The 18,682-nt window shown below is 34.4% G+C and overlaps 1 long non-coding RNA gene across 3 annotated transcripts; it reads left to right on the top strand.

Moving 5' to 3' along the window:
- The first annotated feature begins 4,578 nt into the window (after positions 1-4,578).
- On the top strand, positions 4,579-15,551 carry LOC116217856. Of its 3 annotated transcripts, none has more exons than XR_004162570.1 (7): positions 4,579-4,642; positions 7,333-7,413; positions 7,672-7,791; positions 7,880-7,922; positions 8,421-8,587; positions 11,926-11,985; positions 12,989-15,551. It is a non-coding gene; the product is annotated as an uncharacterized LOC116217856 (long non-coding RNA). The 3 variants fall into 3 exon arrangements; XR_004162571.1 differs by having other exon boundaries at positions 7,663-7,791; XR_004162572.1 differs by lacking the exon at positions 7,880-7,922.
- The last annotated feature ends 3,131 nt before the right edge of the window (positions 15,552-18,682 follow it).

Genomic DNA, 18,682 nt, shown 5'->3' with positions numbered 1-18,682 from the left:
CTTCACAGCAGAGAGCTTATCTTATGCCTAGCTACAAAACATTCCTTTTTATTCTACCCATTTCTCTTTCCCAGCACCGTATTATCAGAAAGTCATCATTCAACAAGGTTGAGCCGAACTCTCCATCTCCCACAGGTGACCATGTCAAAGGCCTTACTGCTGTTAATTACACTTGTTTCTCTTTTGGATATGTATAAATCTCTCTATACATAACTATATAATTCAGACAATATTTATGTGCCTTTTGATTCCTTGCATTATACTTACAAAATTTTCTTAAATTGTAGATATAACTTAAATTTGTCAATGAAATTGGCAGCTTAAGTTGTGCCCTGGAATATAAGAATATAGGAAATTATCCATAATTTGTAGTTTCTATGAATTTTTTTTGTATTACATTGAAGAAATTCCAAAAATATTTATGTATCATGAAGAAATTGTGTACATTTTCTATGAATTATAAAAATATTTTCATTCTATATATATGTATTTGTAAAATCTAGCATTTATTTTGCTTCATAATTAAATATGTAGTAAATCATTCCAATTATCTATAGAATATGGATAATATAAAATTATTTTATTTTTCTGTGCCAAAAAAAGATAACAATAATGCTTGCAAATTAATTAAGAACACTTTATTAGGAAAATCAGTGATTGTGTAGTGTCCAGTGTCAGACAGTATCTATGCTACAGAATATTCTGTACTTCATACAGAACTGTATAACACAAGCATTATAATAGCACTGAAATCCCTTCCTCATTGAAATCAATGGACATTTTGATACTGACAATAGGTATTTCACGCATCATGGATAAAATTTTCAAAGAAGCAAACAAATATTGAGGCACAGTTTGTAACTTTTCTCTCCGATGATAAACCTGATGAGTCAGAAGTTCATGGAGACTGCTTTTTCACTTCTACCACAAAAAAAAGTCTTGCTTGTACAATGCTAAGAAACAGAAAACTCAAACATATACATTTTTCTTCTGAATCATATCTTTCCTGTCTACCTATTTTGTACAGGCATGTATTTCCTTCAAAATGCCACTTCTCTGTCAGTAACTGTGGATGTATACAGAGCCTGAGAATGGCAGAAAGGCTCACCATGGTTCCTCTTGGGATTAGGATGCTCTGACAGAAACTTACTAATAATATGTTGAAGGCCATTTTCCAAAAAACTGCAATTGCTTATGAAAGAACAAATCCTTTAAGAGCACAGTTATTTCCTTTCTCTCATCACAGAGGATATTCAAAGATTTTTCAACAAGAAACAATTCAGTAGGATTTTTTTTAATTACTCATAATGAGACATTTCATGGAGAGAAGTAGTTCAGGGATGGAATTTTTTTTCCATCTAGCTATTAATTTCATAACACTTTAATGTGCCCGTATACCTTGTGTAGAATAGAACTACTTCATTTTGCCTGGTGTTTAGCTGGTTATCATATTTATCACCACATAAAGAGCGTAGAGCTTGCCCTGAGCTATCTCTTTTGTTAAGTCATAGGAATGAGGAACAGGACAATGTAAAACTTCATGAAAATCTGTGTATGTTTCATAACTCAGGTATACTTTTAAGTTACAGTGAGCTCTCCTCTGGACAGTAAATTGATCATAATTTCTTGGGGGCAATGACTAAATGAAATAAATACTTTTGCTGCAATTTGCTGTTTTTTAAGTTGCTAATTACTGAAAAGGAAGTCCGATTTATTTATTTGAACTCACTCTGGAGCAGAATGTCATTTTATTAGAATAAACAAATGTTTTTCCTTTATTTACTTGCTGATAAATATTGAAGCCATTAATTCACTTTGGTAGGAATATTCTACTCACTGGTGACAAATGTCAGTGGCCTTAGTGATTTTTATTATACATATCAGATTTGATCTAATGCGATCTCCTATTACAAGCATTTATTGCATTTATTATCTCTCTTACCATACCTTTATGATCTTTTTTAAAAAAAAAAAAAAAATTGAACAAGATTAGAACTCAGTGGGGCAGATTAGCATTCTAAGTGTGTAATTTAGAATTAGATTGTCAGTACAATGACAAGTTGATCCCTATCCATTTGTTTATGGAAAAGGGCAGGAAAGGCCATTAAACCTATGCTACTTGGTATAAGTCATCAAATACTAATTGGGATGAGGACAGTAAGAGTGGTACTCTATGAGTGACTGCTGTGATTCAGAGTACTAGCTAATGCTCACTTTAAATTAGTAAATCCAGAGCACATGCAATTTCTCTTTGCAACAGTATATTCTAGACAGTGACAAGGCTAACGCTTTCTCAGCTGGTGGTGATCTCTACAGAAAATTCTGTAGCAATACATTTTATGTGTATATATGCATATAAAAAGAACAGCACAAGTTATTAAGGTGGAACTCATGCTAAAACAAAAATCTTTAGTGCTGAAAAATCAGAAAAAAAGCACATGCTTAAATGACAAATCATTCATAATAGACTACTTTCTACAGAGCTACATTTTTCTTACCAGCAGCTAACAATCTGACACAGAACAGGAGATGCCAATCTGCTCTTGCAAGAAGCACAGGCTTTATGATGAAGTTCAGTGTCAATTTGATTCATTCTTTATCAACAGCTCTGATAGAGCATGGAGATGTTCAGGGAGTATTGTGTTTCAGAAATACAGTTTCATAAATATTATTCTTTATACTGAAATTTATTTTGATATTGTCATGGCTGTTGTGTTAATGATTTCCAGAATCTTTGTCATTTAGTATAAAATTTCTCTTACAGTATTACGACAGTTATGAAACAGCTATGAAGTAGCAGATTTTAAATCAGTTGAGAAACACATCTATATAAAATACTCATCTGCTTTTTTTTCCTACAAACAGTTAACATTTGATTGAAGAATTTGCTTCATCCAAGAAAAGAGTACAGAAAATCTTTAATCTCTATTCGCCATGGGGATAACTATCATACCACAGGCTTTCTCCATTATCACTTGATTTCAGTTTGTATGCTTTATCCTCCCTTGACTGAAGTAGAGGTGAGGTTACTTCTGTAAAAAGTTGCAAATTAATTGGTTTGCTTCAGTTTAATTATAACAGCGTTTTTGAAATTCACTACTACAACATTCACCTTTCGTATGCTCATATTTCTCATCTGTAGTGATTTGTACAGTGTATCATATCTAACATAAAGTGTGTAAAGAAAAAAAGACAGCAAAATTGACTATCTTGCAAAAAAACTGAGCAGTTGTGGCATTCACCCACTGCCCCACTCTGCAGGAGTATGGAGGAGAAAACTGAAAATTGCAAATAGGGATGACATAAGGTCAGTTAACGTGAAAAGACCAGACTATTCAAAATGCAGTAAGCTTTGATGTTTGAAATACCGAATATATCATTCAGGTAGTAGAAACTTTATAAATGGAATTCATTCTCTGAAATAGAAAGTTCAGTGTTCGTAACATTTTGCACACGTTTTTGTGTACAGAAGCATCCAAAATTATCTTGAGTGAGAAGTAGCAGATCAGGTATATTATTTAATTTTGGGAAGGCTTAAGATTAGCAATGAAATACGAATGAATATCTTCTTAAGAGACACTCAGTGACATTTAATAAGCACAGGAATTCAAAATTTACCTTTACACAGTTCAGCAACGAACAGACATACATTCTCATCAGAAGCATTTTGGCATCACAATAATATATGAGATGTATTAACAGACTGAGTTCAAGATGAGTGCCAGTATATAAAAATAATGCAGATAGTATGTGTAATATTAATATACGTTTTGGAAGTATAAACTTCTCAACAAGATCAGGTGCTTGATTTAGTCTGAAACCAAAAGTGACTTTGGAAACTGTTTAGGAAATAACACGTGAATACAAATAGATAACTTAATTGTTAGCAAGTGTTTTGTTTTTAATATGACAATATGCATTTGGATATTTGAACTCTCCATACCATGTTCACAATTCCTAAAATCAAAAAATCAATTGGATGTCCAAACATCTAGACTGTGTTTTTGTTTAGCTGACTTGTCTACTAGCTTTTATTTGTTTTTGGTTTTGTTTTTAATTATTATTTGGGTTGTTAATACCTGTAGGGGTACTGTTATGTCATGATCTGAACTCATGATTTAGCACCTTGCGAAGTGGATAACTGGCCCAAGAAACATAGATACATGTAATTCACCTGTTGTATCATCAATGAATATACAGATGCTATAGTTATGAAATAAACAAGAGAGCTTAGCTAAGCTATAGTTATGAAATAAACAAGAGAGCTTAGCTAAGCAAGCTATTATACAAAAAAAAAAAAACCACAGATAGAGTGCTTACCCTTATCCCAGGCTTACTGTAAAACTCCAAAGGAGAAATCTCCAGAAAGAGATCCTTCCTACTGGTAGTCAGCTCAAGTGGAGCCAGACTCCACCCCTTCCAGCAGCGCAGGTGAATTGTCTTCACCTGTGCTCCAGGGCTGACTCATTGCTCATCTCAGATGACAAATCAGAGGTTCAAGCCATGATTCAGCAGTTCCCATACACCTGTGCTTCTCACATGATTATTTAAGGGCTAGCATCCAATTCTAAAAGTCTCCTGGGTGAAGGTTTTTTCTTTGGGAAGTTGTGTTCTATGGTCAGAGACTCTTATAACTGGTTGGGTGAGTCACTACTTTTCTATGTATGTTTACTGATATTCTTAATGATGCTTTGCCTGGTATCACAAAAAAAAAAAACTGATAAGAAGCTGTTTCTTTGCCTCCAAGGACCAACAATATAAAAAAGAATTATTGAATAATAGTATATTCTGTGTTGGAAGCAACCACAAGGATCTCAGAGTTAAATTCCAGGCTTTGCAAAAAACTACCCAAATTTTAGTCAAATTGTTTATCTAAGAGCACTGGCTATAAGCTCCTTGAACTCTAGCAGGTTTGGGACCATAACGCTTGCCCTGGTAAGCCTATACCAGTGAGATACCACTATTTTAGTGAAGAACCTTTTTCTAAAATTCAATTTGAATCTCTTTTGATACAGTTTCATGATGTCTTCTCAGGTTCTATTGGTGTCATCAGAAAGGAGGAATCAACTCCTTCCTCTCTGCTCCTCTCCAGAAAAAGCTGCAGGTCACTGTATTGCCTTCCCTCAATCTTATCTTCCCTCGTTTAAACACACAAAGGGACCTCAGCCACTTTTCATTTATCATCCTGTCCAGATCCTTCACAATTTTTGTAGCCCTTCTTTGGATACTAATTGTTATATATCTATATCATACATAGTTTATTCTCTTATAGTGGCAAACAAAGCTGTTCACAATGCTGAAGGTGCAGCCCTAACAGCTTATAACAAAGTGGAACAATCCTTTCCCTTGACCTGCTTGCAGATGTGCCTGATACATCATGAGGTATTATTTGCTACCAGGGCACACTACTGACTCATATTCATCTTGTCACCAACCAGAATTCCCAGATCCTTTGCCATGGGACTCCTCTCCAGTCTCATCCTCCAGTCTATGCATACATCCAGAATTCCCTCATCCCTGGTGCCTTTCTCAATTTAATGTTACCTTCAGACTTGCTTGGCATGCCTTCATGTCCTCTATCCAAGTCATTTATGGAAACTTTTAAGAGATGTGTTATTAATGTTGCTGTTATTAGTAAAGATATACCTTATACTTTTTATCATAGAACCCTTGGAAGAGACCTTTAAAGATTTTCTAGAATAACCCTCCTGCAATGAACAGATAGATCAGGCTGCCCAGATGCTGATCCAACCTTGTCTTGAAAGTCTCCAGGGTCAGAGCGTCAATCACATCTCTGGACATCCTGTTCCAATGCTTCAACACCCTTCATTGTAAAAGACTTTTTCTTTATATCAAACCTAAATCTATCCTCTTCAAGTTTGAAACCATTTCCCCTCATTCTATTACCACAGACCTTGCTAAAGTTTCTGTCTCGTCTTTCCTGTAGCTCCCCAAGTCTTTTATTTGAGAGCAGAGGAAAACTTCGTGATTTTTATAAAAATAAGAACCTCTTTTCTTATAAAAATAAAAGCCTGCAAATAAAAGTTAAAACTTGTAAAAACTGAAGAAATTGCCTAGATGTCTTATCCCAAAGCTTCAACAGCATATTTTTTTCTCAAGTTGCCTCTGCACAGTTAAGTCTTAATTTCCGTTCTCCATCAATTGTTTGACTGCCCAACAGCTTTCTTTCCCTTTGTTTTCCATTTCTACTTGTCAAATTATGAAAATTTGCTTTTCTATAAAATTGGGAGGAAAAAAAATTAAAACCATCAGTATTACCACAAGAAAAACATATATATTTATATATTAATTTATATAAATTAATAAATATTAATATATATTTACTTATCCCTGGAACATAATATATTAATATGTATTTCCTGTTGAAATGCTTCTATTTTCTTCAAAAGTAGGTATGATATGTTAGAAAGATATTATATCAGTTACATTAAGAAGAAGAAAGTGAATATAAAGGCAACTTTTTCATATTTGCTTTATAATCTATTTTACATATGATTGCAAAATTCTAGCATTTTAGTATGCATCACTTCTATATTTACCTTTATTCTGGCAAATGTATATCTTCAGACAAAAGAAAAGATTCTAATTAATATGGATTTCTCCATGTTCCAGTATCGCAGACACTTTCCTAATTCAAACAGTTCTTCAAAGCATTTCTGCCTGCTCATAAGTGCAAAAGTAGATATTTGTTTTCTGGTAGCAGTGAGAGGATTCATAGCTTACCAATGAAAAGGATCATAGAAATTTTATCAGAAAGGGCAAAGGAGAAAATCTCTAATGGGACATATATTTATCAATCCAGTCAGCATTTAAGTTTTACATCTCTGATGTATGATTCTAGAACACTGTTTCTACAGAAAGGAATTCTTCCTAGAATCGAATTCTTCTCTGTTATCATGACTATTTATGATTTCTTGCTACATATTCCCTTATGAATGGCACAATAGGGAATAAGCCTTTCTAGGCTTGTTGCTCCAGAAAAGTTACTGCTATTGAAATTACCAATACAGGGAATTGGGGACCGCTGTGAAGAAAAAAGTCTGAGCAACTAAATTTCAGGATGTTAAACAATAATTTATTGGTTACATTTGACTAATAGTTAATCTGTCTTTAGCAACTAAGAATCAAGTGTTAAAAATATACTAGTAAAGCACTAGGCATGTGATACTATGAGTGATTCTTCATTTTCAAGATTGAGAGAACCTGATTCAAGGGAGCCAGGCTGATGAAAGTTGAAACTCAAAAGGGTTATCTTCTCTATTCCCCAGACTGCAGTAGGTATCACTGATATTTATATATACTCTTCTGTAGGTCAAGATCAGTCTAGTCTGAAGAATTACTTCCTGTCACCATTGAACAAAACAATTTTTGCTTTGTATCTATTAATTCCAGGTGGGTGTTTGCAGCTGAGTGCTGCTTGTTTTATTCCGTCTAGTACGTACACTCTGAGTACCGTTATTACAGTTTTATTACTCCTAGCAACGTTACAAAATACAGCTGGATACAAGTATAAAATCACAAATTGAACTAGTGCTATTAGTACTGTTAAAGGCTTCAAGACTGGACCTTGTTAAAATGGCTTTTTCTGGACTTGTTTTGAGGTTTGTCTGGAACTCTGTTTTCATTTGCTTACCTTTAAAGTCTCTACAGTGATGTAGAAGGAAAGTATTTGCTCCTTTAGAAGTGTCTGTTCAAGGGCCTTTTGCAGTGTGACAAGTGATGAGAAGTAAGGGATCCAGCAGCGGGAACCAAATCTGATAGTTACACATGGTAAGTAAGGGCATGTGAAAATGTTTATTTTCATGTATGAAAAAATGCTTATTCCAGCAGGGTTATCTGACTGAGGATTTCTATACAGGGAGGAAACGTCTAGATAGAAACCTGGTCAGTGGAACTAACTGGTAAGAGAAGAAATGGAATGTAGGAATACTGGTAAAGCAGGGTTGGCTGAGTCATAATTTCTGGATTGGGATGATGAGAAATAAAGAAGGAAGAACAGTAATCAAAATGGTGAGACACAGAAAAAATGAAGATCAGAAACAAACCTCCCAGCCACACTAACTAGGGGGCTAGTGAATGATGGGTGCAACTAAGAGGAAGATCAAATAGGACTTTACAGCTGATAAGATTGCAAACTGAGGGGTCGAAGTGCATGAGGAGGGTGCAAAAAAATACAGCTTTGCAAAACCATGAGTGGTGTGCAGAGCAAAATTGTGGGGATGCGGTGTGTGCAGGAGGAACAAAGGATGGTTAAGCAGAAAGGGGTATAAAAGAACCAGGTGCATGTAAAACAGCTTGTCAGTGTGCTTGTCTGTTCTTCATCATTGTAGCCCATCGTATCTTATATGTTCTCATTGAGTCTATTCTTAATTCCTTCTTTGTATTCACACTTTCTCCAGTGTCTGTGTGCTATGCAAGGGCTGTGTGCCACGTACTTGTGAAACTCGTGTGTGATTGAAGACTGGTACCAGCTCTAAAGTAGCAAGGATCTATGGGAGACCATGGAGTCTTCTATTACCAACTACAATGGCAGGAACGGAGTGTGTTCCCATTACCAACTACAGAGGTGAGGGAGTGGGATCATATGTGCCAGTGCCTGCTGGCTGCTGAGGGCATTAAGGGTCTGTATCTTCCCCAAATCTGGTGTGCGTGGTTGTATGGGGCTTGAACCATGGCTGAATCATGGCTTGAACCTCTGATTAATCACCTGAGGCAAGCAATGAGTCAGCCATGGGAGCACAGGTAAAGGCAAATCACCTGTGCTGCAGGAAGGGGTGGAGCCTGGCTCCACCTCTCCTAGACCCATTTAAGAGCTGACTGCCAGTGGGGAAGGATCTCACTGAAGATCCGCTCCACTGGAGTCCATCTCGCGAGCCCAGGATACGGTGAGTGACTTTCTCTCATTACTCCAATATAAATTATATTAGCCAAACTCCTGAATATACCTATACACGTCTGTATATCCATTGACTATACACGTCTGTATATCCATTGACTATACACGTCTGTATATCCATTGACTATACACAGGAAGATCCATGAATATGCATGTGCTTGTAAACCTGGAGGGTATGTGCTTGTGCCTGCACTGCTGATCTTTCATCTCTGATAACCATAGAAGGATAAAGGGGTTGTCTGTACCTTTTTTTATGTGAGTCCTGTAAGTGCTGTTGAAAGGCAGCCATGGCAGGGGCTGCCTGCATGAGTGTGACAAGTTTGATCAGTGTTAGCTCTGTGTGCGTGTCTCTTTGCAATACCTGATCAGCTTTGCTACTTCTTTCCCTGTAAAGAGGAATGTGGAAGCTGAGTCTCTTCATTTGGGCAGAGACCCCAGATACTTATTAGGGTCCGGCAGAGCTAGGCTGCAGTGGTGATGGGCCAGAGCAGCTGAAGTAGGCTCAGGATGTTCACAACTCCTAAAAAATAGCTGGGAACAGCTTTAGTCCACAGAATCATAGGATCATAAATGATTTGGATTGGAAGGGACATCAAAGATTATAAAGTACCAAACTTCCTGCCACAGGCAGGACCACCAACCTCCAGATTTGGTACTAGATCAGGTTGCCCACACCCCCATCCAACCTGGCCTTGAATGCCTCCAGGGACAGAGCATCCACAGTCTCTCTAGGCACCTCACCACTCTCTCTGTCGGAACTTCCACTGACATCCAATCGAAATCTTCCCTCCTTGAACTTAAGACTATTCCACCTTGTCCTACCACTACTTATACAAGTAAAAAGTTGATTATCTTTTTATAATTCTCTTTTTAAATACTAGAAGGTTGCAATGAGGTCTCCTTGCACACTTCTCCAGGCTAAATGAGCCCAGCTTTCTCTGTCTGTTGTAGTGGAAGTACTCCAGACTTCTGATCATTTTCATGGCTATCCTGTGTACCATCTCCAGCTCTATATCAGACCACAGACCACTGGAAGTGTACAAATGAAATCAGAAAGATAATACTAAGTGTGCACATATTGAATTGTGTTATAGTGTTTTGGTCATAGTGTGTTTTTTGTTTGCTTTCCTTTATACGTTTTAATTGAATTTGTGGTAGGAATGGTTATTTGATGGGTAAGAATTCAACAAGACTGATAGTGCATGTAAAGCGTGTTTATTTTGTCCACATAAACTAAAAAAGTCATCATTGATTAAATTTACATTAAACAGTAGTAAAGTACAAGTTCTTAAAAGAAACCAGAACACACAATGTAGTCTCTTTGAAGGTTTTACTTCACATTCGCTCTAATGTAGTCCCATTGAATTAATGCTGAAAAGCACATTGTGAGATCTTGTGGTTTAGCTTCCAGATTTATTTACCCCATGCATTCTGTTTCTGCATTGTGTTTCAAGTGAAAGTAATGAAAGTGAAAACAATCAAAAGATTCACTTATAAATGTACCCAAGACAAACTAAAATGCTGATTCAGAGCATACCTTTTGTACTCATGGCACCAGGTGCAATGAAAAGTGTAGATCACTGTCTACTCTTTCTTGTGTGAGGGATAAGAGGGAAAGAAAAAAATACGTACAATTCTGAAATAGCTGTCTTAAATTATAGTTCACTAGAACATGCCTTGAATAAAACTTCATTGTATTTCTTCACCTTTCAAGTCCCCTGAAAGGTCTTATGCTAAAAACATTTCAGAAAATAGTTTCAGAAAATATGTACTTGAAACTATGAAGATACACAGGACTTCCCCCTGGCATGTTGTAACATTGTGACATCTGTTCCCCAAAAAACGGCAGTGGAGATCACACATTTATTTTGCCAGTTTTTCTTTTCAGTTTTCCACTAACACGCTTCAGATTTCCAATTGTGTGCATATTTGGTGTAGGATTATAAAATCCCAGCTACTGTTACAATAAAGTTCTCTTGATAAATTGAAGTAATTTGTGAGCCAGATAGACTTTAATTTTAAAAATAACTGGATCAGAAAAAGAATGTGTACTCCTAGTTCAGATGTAACAGATACAGTTAGTCAATGCAGATTTCAGGAGCAGATGAAATGAGAACAATCTGAAATCCAGGGTTTTATTTGATGAGAAACCACCATCTGATATTTGCCACAATTTACTGTTTGAATTGTTTGTCAATATGATGTGTATTGATTCTTTGCCTAATAAAAGTAGATTTAAAAAATGAATACAGCAACAAACACTAGAATCTGAAGAGAAGATTTAAAAAGGGAGTACACTAAATGGTTTGGGGTATGCAGTCCAAAGAAGGAATTGCAGCAAATTAGTTCCAATCACTTGCTCTTACTCTCTTTAAAAAGAGACAAACTTGTTTTTGAAATAAAATTTCAGGAGAGGTTTTTAATATTTTCTTTAGTTAAGGCTACTTCAGTAACCACTTCCTAGTAGAGGCTTGTGTATGACCCATTAATTATTTATTCCTTACTTATTGTTCTGGTTGAAGGCATGACTTTTTCCTTCAGAGAGTACTAAAGAAGTATTCATACCAATGGCTCTCCACCAAGCTTATGCTTGAGGTTCCAAGTGAGATATTTAAGACCAGCACGGAGAGAGGGGGAAAAAAAATATATATATGCATATGGAAATGAACAACGCATTATTATAAGAAGGCAAACAGGAGGAGTTTGCATCTGCTTTTTTTTTTTTTCAAGATGCAATAGTTTCTGCAAGTTTTTTGTTTGTTTGTTTTTCTTTTTGCTTTGATCCACAATGTGGATCCACATCAACAATGTGCCACAAGACACATAAAATTACCTAGAAATCCTAAAAAAATTAAAAAGTTTAGGTCTTGAACTTAAAACCACTCTTCTTGTTAGACAGATATGAAAATTACTCAAAATTATTTTTTTCCCTTTGGTTGACTGTTCTGACAATAGTGGAAGATGCTTTCTCTTGAAGTTTCTTTTTTTCTATCCTTCACCCCACGCAGATTTTTTGGATGTTCCAGAGAATTTCAGATGGCATCAGATGATCAGGAGCATGCATTCAGGTAATAACCACAATTATTTTCTGGAGTATTGTGGGAGATTAGAAACAGAATTCACACAGGCCCATTTAGGCACCAGTTATATGGTATCTAAATTTGGAAGTGAATCTCAATCCAACTTAAATAATGTGGAAAAAATCACTAGCTAAGGAAAAAAAGAAAAGAAAAAAGAAAAAAAGAAAAAAAAAAAGCACCAAATTGACTTTGAAGAGAATTTTGCATGTGTGAAACTTTGTTCTTTTGTGTGTATGGGGAAGGGCTTCTTTTTAACCTTATATATACATAGAGATTTCTGAGAAATACATAAATATGATCTTATTTAGACCTCAAATTAATTGTTTACCACTTGGCAATCCTTACCTTACGAGAATTTAGTTCAGAGAATTGGCTTAAAAGGATTTCTAACAGTTCAGTTTAACTTCTCAATTTTCAGGGCATAAATTAAATTGTTCATGAAAATCAATCAGCTATGTACATAATTGTATGATGTACCTGAAGCCTGATGTGATTTTTTTTCAAAGAAATCAGATATACAACTAATCTTCAGCCAAATCTGTACAAAATATCAATAAATTACTGTGATGTAAAGTTTCCCAGTCATCAAGACCAGTAAAATATTCAAAGCAGTCTGAGATATAGCTATTTTATCTAATCCCTTCTATTTTATATATACTTAGCATATTCTTTTTTTTACCCTTCCACTGAGTTTTTTAAACAAAAGACTGTTTTGCTCTATATTTAAAAAAGAAACAATGTTGAAAATATTTTTTTCATCATACAGCATATATTATTTGTGAGAATAATTTTAATTAAGTAACCTAACCCTTACAAATCTTCAAAAAATTTTCAATAATTAGTGGATATTTAAGCTGAAGGCCTTATTTGTGTTTACTAGAAGGTATGTCTCAAGCTTTACACCATAAATGTTTAAGGGTGTGTTGCAGCAGTTTGATCTGGATCAGTTGTGATTATATTTAATTATGATTGGAAACCTCAACTTTAACAGTTCAAGAGGAGATAAAAAGAAACAAAACTTACCTGATATGAAGAGGTAGTGCTTTCAGCTCTCAAGAACTGAAGACAGAACTCACGTTCACCAAAAAAGATCGTGTGTTTAAAGCTATGCTACAGTTATGCCAAGTTGTATTTTAGTAGGATGTCAGAAAGTAAACAATCATGATTTTATTACTGCCAAATATTTTATAAAGACCTGATAATGTAAACATTAGTTTCACTAGAAAAAGCATAAGAGTAAGACATACAAAAAGTAACAATTTATAAAATATATATATAATGCCATGGATGACCTATACAGGTGATTGTAAGTTGGATTCTAACTGATGTTCTACAGTATGGATGTCTTCAAAGACAGAGTCCTCTCCAGGAAATGCATAGGACTCACCCTCTCCCATCAGTTTACAGACATTGGTGTCTGCAGGCCTGCTTCTCACCTTTTTTTTTTTTTCCTTTGCTCCTCTCTCTGTCAACTGCTGTGTATTATTTTTATCTTTTCTTTTATACATTTCCTCTCAAGCTGCTACCATCTTAGCTGCTGGACCCAACTGTGTGGTGGAGCTGTTGGAGTCGGCTGTATGTTTTAAGAATACATTTCATCTCAGTATCAGTGTCTTAAATAGAAATTACAGTATACCTAATGGAGCTAACTTTCAGTACACAGCTTTTTACCTCTTCCTGACTTCAATAAATTGGTCTTTTTCTATATGTTTATGAATTTCCGGCCTATGCCAACTCCGATTTTTATTGGATTTATTCACGTTTAATTCAAAAGTCAAGTGATCTAGGTGTATAATGTGTACTGACTAGAAAAAGTAACAACTGATTACTAAATTTGAACATTCCCTCTGGCTTCTAAATTTGATTTTTCTTATTTGTTACTAAGATCAGTGATTTAGAAAAGCTTTTCTTCAGTGGTCCCTCATAGGCCTGGTTTTCCTCTCTTCCTCAGACCTGTTGGGTCTTTTTTATGCTCTGAGTGCATCTTCCAGAGCTAGTGTCTCTCTACGTGTCATACCCTTTTCTTTTGAAAAATACAGAGCCAGTAGTTTAATAAGGGGCTGCCACTCTTAGCTTTTATACTTAAGGTTGATGTTTTCACCTACAGCACAATTAAGTCTCTGTCAGCTGGGGAATATGGTGAGAAGGACACAGTATTTCCAAAATGAAATTACTTTCTCACTCTGTCTTCTATTATCTCTCTCTACTTTTTCAGACTTATGTTCTCTTAAGCTGTCCAGAAACTAAAATAATTTATTTATACCATGTATATTTCTATATCTACTATATATATAAAATATTATGTATCTGTCACCATGATAATAAATGTAACAAGATTTTTTTTTTGTTTAAGAGGCATTTCTTTTAGTATTTTGAATTGGAGGCATAAATGCATACATATAGTGCTCTTCTCTGAAAATTAAACATTGATAAGGTTTCTGTTTGAATAGCTTAACAAATGTTATATGGATTAAAGAAAGCATTAAAGAAACTGTGAAAGGACATAGACATTAAGTGTGCAGCACAATACAGAAGAAAGGGGGAATGTTAAGTTATATGACTATCTTTCAGCCTATCAATTTATAACATTTTCACAGGAAAAAATGCTAATAAAGAAGAAAGGATTGTTAATCCACCAAACTTTTATCTAGGTAGTGCTATGCAAAATTTATGTCCAAATTCAGTATTTACATAAATGTACTATTAATAACAAGAATGAATTAATATTCTGTGATGAATTTAGAAAAGTCACTACTTTGTTAGAAACTGTTGTTGTTGTTAGGCCAATCTTTCAAAAATAATTATTATATTATTGCTGCTGAAGCTGAGGTTAGTATTGGTGTTTCTTTGAACATCTTTTTAATGTATTCTGTGAGCATAGATCACTATCCTTAGAAAAACAAAACAAAAAAATAAAACACAAATTGTGAGATTAGTTTAAGGATTCTAATTGAAATCCTCAACCTAGTAAACAGTTCCTACAATTTGCTGAAGTTTCTCTTCTGAAATATGAAACCTCTATTACACACAGTACTTTGCTTAGCCTTTTTTTTTTTTTTATATTTGGCTACTGGGAATTTTTTGAACATGACCTAATAACTGTCCTTACTCTCAGAGGAGATTGAGTCATTAAAGCTATAAAGTATTTAGCTCACTACTACTCCAGAGAAGATGCTGAAATGAGCCACAACCTGAGCACACTGATCTGCTTCCAGTACCAGTGCTTTCAGCTAATTCATATAATACAGTAATACATCAACTCTTAGCCCAGAGGAATGTAGGTCTCTTGTTATTGTGGCATAGCCGGAAAAAAAAAAAGAGAGGGAAGGAAAGGAGTGAACACAAGTATTTTGCATAGTTATATCACTTGCAAAATATTTCACATATTTTGTATGGTGCATAGATGTTACTGAAAACAAAAATGAAAGTTGCTGATTTTTACTTTTTAAGAACAGATTGATTTTGTCCTGTGAAGAGAAAAAGGGATTCACGGATTAAATTGGAAATGTCTTCTTAATGTAGCTGTTTAATAAGAACTGTAATGTACTTAGTAGAACAATTTTAATAAATCATAAAATGATTATCAACACATTTAGCAATTTATTCTCACTTTATGATCCAAAAATCTGCTCTCTAGAATTTCACTTTAATTTCAAGTTTTTCTTCTGATAATAATGTTATCTTTAATGCAGTCCATTCCAACTCTGATAAAAATTATAATTACGATATTTTACAGTATTTTTGTTGAGCTATGATCCTTGGTTGTAACTCAATTCTACTCACAGTCTTATCAGACAGAGAAAATTGGTAAAGAGAAAGGCTAAGATCAGAGATAAACATGCTGACAGTCTTAATGCAGAAATTTCTTTATAACCTAATAGTAAAACCACAAAAATCTGTTCCATTTAATAAATTGATCAAATTAAGTAACCAGGAAAAAATATGTGCATTTATAGCTGATATACACTATCACAAACATATATGTAATTCAGCTCCAAATAAGACACATACATGAAATTGTCTACTAGCATCTGAGAAACTACTGGGCAATATATTCCATTGACTACACAGTGAGCTTAAATAACATTTGTGATTCCAGGGTATCTGAGTAGTCTATGTGGGGATAGAGACCTGTGTCTGTTGCAGGTTGTAGATACGAGCATGAAGTCAACTACACATATTTGTTAAAACTTTAACTCTCAATCACATTTACAGAATTAATTAATTTTACCTAATTTTAAATGTCTAAGAGTTAGGCATCTAATCTGCAGTATAGTCGTGGAACTTTACTTACCTAAAAAGATGCATACAGTATCACTGGCAGCAATGTAGTACTCTAGCTGAAACAGTCACATAGTAAAAATCACATTCTTCCAGAGGGACAGTCGGGTAACAGTCACAATATGCTAGCAAATATCAGGTAATACTAGATACTGAAATAGAGGCAGTAGATCAAATTGCTAGAGCTCCTTCATGACAAATATGTTATGATAGTCACCTCTAGAAGGTAATGTATCTATTAATGAAATAGTTACTATTAAATCAAGTGTGTAATTAATTCCATCTTAAATAATGTCTTGCAAATAGAAAAAGAAAGTGATGTTTCAGAAGTGCCATTGAATACAGAGGAAGAGAATACTGACTATAATACTGACGATTACTGTTTTTCAGAAGGTTTGTGTTTAGTGAATCAAACGTCATTTTCAGCTTCTGAGCAAATGAATGCACAAGGACTACTGAATGATATTTGAAGTATATACAAAACATAAGCTGAAATCCTGAAGAATGGACAATTACTTATTCTATCAATTTTCTATAAAAACAATGAAGTAAGAGTCAACCATGACTGGCAGAACACTCAATTTCTAGAATTTGTTACAGTTATCTACATGAAAATAAGAAGGAAAATTAGAAAAAAAAGAAAAAGAGACAAAACAACGTTATCCATCTATATCTTCTGATGATTCTTTATGAGCAGTTAATTACAGAGTGAGGCATTGCTGAATTCTTCTGAACACTTGCACTTTTTTATTAGTTGTGATAATTAGAATTCTGGAATGTCTAAAAAAAAGAACAAATTATCTGTTATGAATGCATTTCTACAAAATGCTAAGAAGTTAACCTCTCATTTATTACAATTGCTATAAACATTTTATGGATGACTGATACCATTGATCTCAAAAAGTAATTCAAACTATGTCACTCCAGGATGAATCTACTTTCCAGATCAATTTAATTACTGTGCTGTATTTATTTTCCCATTGTATAATCTTAACCAGAAAAATGAACTTAGTGTACAAAATAAATTCCTGAAGTATGTTTAGTATAATTTTAGGAGTTATTGTTTTCAGAGAAGTTTTTAACTATATGTAAATAAGGTATAAGGATTTTCAGCATTTCAATTATCATATTTCTGAATTGAATAATCATTTGAAAGAGATTCCTTTCACTTCATGATTGCCATCTATAATGTAGATGTCTAACCTGAACTACTAATCAAGGGACCTTCCTATATTTTCTCACTCCTTGGTGGTGCTCATGATAGAGCATTCTCAGCTGGGTACAACCTTCACCTTGGGATATAAAATATTGTAAAACCAGGCACAAAACAAACAAACAAACAAAAACCCTCTTGCCCTGACATCATAACTCTACTTTCTCAAAGTAAGATCTTCTGAGGAATTCTGTGCTTACTGCTGGTCATAATGGGAGGAGAGATTATAAACATGAAAGTGAAATATGGGAAAACAGATCTAGCAGAACAAAGTGCATAACTGTATTTTAACATTCTTTGTCAATTCACATCCAGTGTGGTGAAAGTATTCCTTTAAATTTTTAATCCTTAGGAAAGCCACAATCACAGAAAGAATATCCAGTGAAAGAAACTGTGTTCTATTATAAAACTTATCTTCTTCCTGAGCAATTAGCCACACTTCAGTATTTATGAACTCTCAAAGCATCTAGATGATAATCTACTTTACAATGCTAATAATCTTTCTGTAAAATCTTATTTGTGTGTTCTACTACCTGGTATCTAACAAATCCCTTTTGCCAGAAGAAACAATAGCGGTACAAATTCAAAGACATAACAGTAGAAAACTTTGTGATTATAATTTACTTTTATACTCTGTAGAACATAGATGATAAGATAATATTAATTAATTTCTCCTTCTGGTCTCACAATTTGTGTAAATTATTTTTTTTTCTTTTTTTTTAACAGTTTTTTTTTTTTCCCCCCCCTCTCATTGTCTATTGTATAGTAACAGAGAAGCTCATCATTAGCCTTGGTAATTTGTTAATCACTCTAAGTGCTTTACAGAAAGAACTCCTTATTAATGCCTCCCATTTTTAGGGGAAATTGTTTTAGGTAGCTAATAATAATGGCAGACTGCTTTTCTTTTCTTAAATAGAGTTTAAATCCTAGAACGTCCTGAAGCAGAAGGATCCACAAGGATCTTTATATCTAACACCTAGTTCCATCCAAAGAGACCAATAAGACCACCCAAAATTCAAATTGTATTTCTGATAGCGTTGCTTCTTGAACTCTGTCTAGCATAGCTCTGAGACTAATTCACTGGAGGGCCTATTCTTTTCATTATTTTCTGTCCTTAAACTTTATGCTATGTTTATCTTTTATCACTTAGTTTATCAGTCAGTCTTTATTACAGAATCAAAAAATGGCTGA

This window comes from Meleagris gallopavo, chromosome 1 (assembly GCF_000146605.3).
Source record: "Meleagris gallopavo isolate NT-WF06-2002-E0010 breed Aviagen turkey brand Nicholas breeding stock chromosome 1, Turkey_5.1, whole genome shotgun sequence".
NCBI classification, from domain to species: domain Eukaryota; kingdom Metazoa; phylum Chordata; class Aves; order Galliformes; family Phasianidae; genus Meleagris; species Meleagris gallopavo.
Note: the sequence above shows the minus strand (reverse complement) of the source record. Positions and strands in the feature narration are given on the sequence as shown.